Source organism: Ctenocephalides felis, unplaced genomic scaffold (assembly GCF_003426905.1).
Source record: "Ctenocephalides felis isolate EL2017-DRISC unplaced genomic scaffold, ASM342690v1 CF-g0.4_SCAFFOLD_01170, whole genome shotgun sequence".
NCBI classification, from domain to species: domain Eukaryota; kingdom Metazoa; phylum Arthropoda; class Insecta; order Siphonaptera; family Pulicidae; genus Ctenocephalides; species Ctenocephalides felis.
In genome coordinates, this window is record NW_020537324.1 from 33,274,806 (window position 1) to 33,279,173 (window position 4,368).

Sequence of the window (4,368 nt, forward strand, 5' to 3'; positions counted from 1 at the left end):
TGTTGTTTCTTATGAGGAGTGTGGCCAATCGCTTGTCATGTCTTGAGGTTCCATCAAAAACTTCCAAAGTGGCTGTGTTTTTTATCAGTTGTGAAAAACACAAAGTTAAGTGTAAGTACGTAGCCATTGCGAGTGGTGATATTTTCCGCAGTCTCTTTCAGTATTGGAATATTTTGACTGTTCTACAGATATTCGAACGGGGTAAGTCTGACTGACAGTGGTGGGCAGGGTGCAGAACTCGTGGACGTCGGTGCGATCTCTGCGTGATTCTCGGGGATCAGTGTAGTGAACAATGTGGCGTATGCCATCTGCACCATTTCCATCGACAGTACAGTTTTCTAGAAGCACCTTAAACAATAAAAAAATATATTAACTTTGTACTTTTTTATCACGTTAGTCAACATTGTCAGCCATTGTCTTACCTGTCCATAGGTTGAGTTAACAACGATCCCATAACCAGCATTCCCTTCCAGTTCACAATTTGATAAACAACTGGTGCATCGGTGTTCAATATTTCTGCTCCATGGTATGCCGAATTTGTAATTCGTAAGTTTTGCATGTTTGGAGCGACACCCAGGACACTAAGGCCTGCAGTAGTGTTGCTGCTTCTGCCCGATCCAGCATGAGGATGTCCACATATTCGAGAACTGATCGAGAGGATGTGATGTAGAGAGTGTTTTCTTGGGTAAGACGACGTTCGCTATCGGCATACTCAAATCGTAAACCTCGCCAATTGTTCGTGATCTAGAGATAAATATTGAGTATTGAAATAATGAGTCTTGAAATATAAGTACATATGTAGAGACACCACTCTACATTCATAAAAAGAATTCACATATCTTGAAGATAATATCCTGTTACAATTTGTTAAAAATAATCGAAAACCACTGTGTACATAATATATTTTTGTACCGAAATTTATCATATAAATTAATATAAATAAACACCAAACATAGTATTTTTATTTATAATAGAACTATAAGCTGTCCTAAATATATACATAATTAGTTAAAAATAGCAAACAAATTATTTTTCATGTTTTTTTAATTCATTTTTCATTAGATTTTATTAAATTAAAAATACTTGAAAAATAATTGTTATATTTTGTTAGCAAGTTTTCACTATTTTAATTGTTTAAAATATAGTAGAACCTCGAATAACGAGAACACCTAATTCATATACCATAAATTGTAAAACCTCGTTTAACGACAAATGCTTCACAGGACGAAGGAAAACACAAATTCGCAAAAAATGGATTATGCCAATAATCGTTGTTTTTTATATTGCTTCACAAGTATGTTTTTTTTGAACAATGATGCTTTAACAGTAGAGTTACGCTGTATATAAATTTTAAATCTTTTAAAACTGCAATACCTGATTTATATTATTTAATTCATTAAATGCAATATTTAATTTGTGGTATAAGCAATAAATTATATATATATATATATATATATATATATATATATAATATATATTAGGGTGGTCCTTAATATGGACATTTTCAAATTCCTTGCTCCAAGGGCTCAAATGTTCCAAATTGATAAAAAACAATTCTCTGGAAGTTTTAGCTCTTAATATTAACTTTTAGATAATGCCCAATTCAATTAAACTTCGTATGGAAATAGCATGGAAAAAAGTTGAAAATTGAAAAAAATTTTTTTTTAGGTATGACTTAGCGACAAATGAATTAAAAGTGACAATTCATGTCATTTTTTATTAAAATTCGAAGATCTGCAAAATTTTTGAAATTTTTTTATGCTATTTCCATTAAATTTACAACACCAGAATATGATTTCGAGTTTATTGCAATTTAGATTTGTGAGATTCGTTATTTCTATTAATTAAATGCACAATATTAAATTAGATCTCGACCAATCATATTAACTTGTTTGAAATAATCACATACCGGGATAAATCAAATTTTGATTTGGTGCCGGTAGATTAAATTTTAATTGTTAAGGAATTTAAAAAAAACTAGAAATTTTAAAAAATCATACACTTGGGAAAATTTGAGTAAGTATTTTTATATGTTTTAGGTTTAAATAATAAATTACAATGTTGCAAATACATTTATGCATCCTTAATCTGCTTTACTTTGTTTACGGCGCTGAAATTTTCTTATTGATGTGTTCCACATAAAATAAGTTTCATTTTTTTAAGTTAAACTTCTTTCAAGTGGGTAACAACATAGCAAAAATGCAACGGAAATGCGTTACGTCAAAAATACTGGTTTGTCATTGGCCACTAATGTCATTAATTCAAACTAGTTAATATGATAGGTCGAGATCGTGTAGGGATTCCCTTAGGGCAAATTATAGTAATCTTCCAAAGATCAAAATTGAACACTTTTGCATATCTTTACGTTTCGAAGGTTTCTGAACATTTTGGCATACATAAAAAATGGATCGGTTTAATCAAAATAAATCAATATATTTATAAATTTCTTTTAGTTTATTAATAATACTAAAATTAATTTATAAGTTAATTATTCAATAAGAATTTATAGTGAACAATTGTATGAATGGCATCTGGCCTTATGATGTATATCAAAAGCCAATAAATAAAAAAAAATCAATATATTAATTATGAGTGATTTTTCAAGAAATTGCAAAGAAGAAATAATTTATGTCAATTTAATCATTTTTATCGTAAAATTCTAATTTCTGGAAAAACTCCATAATTTGCCGTAAAAATTCTTACCTTTGACGCCTGGTCCAATGCATGCCTCTGTTCACATTGCACACCGACGTCTCCATGAAAATCACATACTCCGGCGCCTAGTTGCCTGTCCCTCCATCTGCGGCAGTCTTGCAACGAATTTTCACTGCCGGAGCAGGAAGGGGTTTCGAGCAGCAGCCGCGCCGGTCGACGGTCGTGACCTGCACCACGGCGTTCACCCTCCATCCAGCGGTAAAAGCGACCGCCGCGATAACCGAGCTCGCGGCATACCGTACCGAAATCTGACAGCGTCCAACTAGGAAAATCCCAAATAGTTAATAATTAGAAAATTGACTAGTGGGTAGAAGCATTTTGTCATAAGGCAAGTTGCATGATCCTAATACGTATTTAATAAGGAATAATACGTAATATCAATAAGGAATGAGACTCAGTTTTTTAGATAAAACTGTTTATTTCGAATACAAAATTTTCGCTGTCGCTAAAAATTGATCGATACGATTCCCAGCTAATGTGGTTTGAATATACTTTTAATATTTGTATATAATTTGTTTAACACGATTCATTTCATCTATTTCCAAAAATGGATTTGAAATTTTAATTTGAAGTGTCGACGTAAACTGTAATCAGTAGCTACCAACAAAACACCTCATAACGTGCATATGCTTCGGAATAAATTCTAATAAAAATTCAAAACTTTGATGATTTTTTTTAAAAAAAAATGAGTAAAGTTTACACTGAATGAACTTTACACTTTTTTAATAATTACAGAGAAACGGCTTGGCCGATCGTCGCAATACATCGAATGGCTTTTAAATTTTTGAAATCAATCCAGCCGTTTTTGAGAAAACATCGACAAAAGGTCAATAATCGGCAATAATGTTTGTCTAAACGGTATCAATATTTTGTATAAGTTTTCTTGAATATTCTCAATATCGAAGATTATTGGAATGTTAACACCGAATATTATTAAAAAATAATTCCAATTTTTCGTATCATACAATCATAATTCAAATTTGAGAAAAAAGGTAAAGTTATAATAATAAAATTAATAAAAGGTAACAATAAAATTAATAAAAGTTGAAATATTTACTGTAATCACATATAATAAACATTGATTTTATATCAAATGTGATTATATTTAAATTCTCAATTATTATTGTAAACGCTTTTGCAATTAGATTTTAAAGATACTTGATTGTATGATATACATATTTCTTTATTTTTGATTTATTTAAAAATAACGTAGTTATGATTTTTGGTGATTTTTATTGCCATGGTTGAAAACATAGATAAGAAAATGGTTAAAATATTTCACTAGAGACTTTTAATTTTTACTAGAAAGAAATTCAATATAAGTCACCATTTTTGTATGATCAAGGTAGGTAGATGTTCAAGTTTGGTGAAATAAATAAATTTATTTTAAAAACAAACTAAGTATTTATTTGATATGCTTTATAATTGTGAATTTTTATAGCAAATATTTATAAAAACTGTTATTTATAGCAAAAATATTTTCTGCAGCTAAAGAATAAAAGCAATTTATGTTTGCAGTTGTGTAAAACGTTGGAAATATAAAACTAAAATTCGAAATTTGTAAACTGAATAATATCATGCAAAATTATACATTAAATATAGTTAAATTTTACTTTAAAATATTAAATCTGTGGCGTTAATTGTGCTTACTAC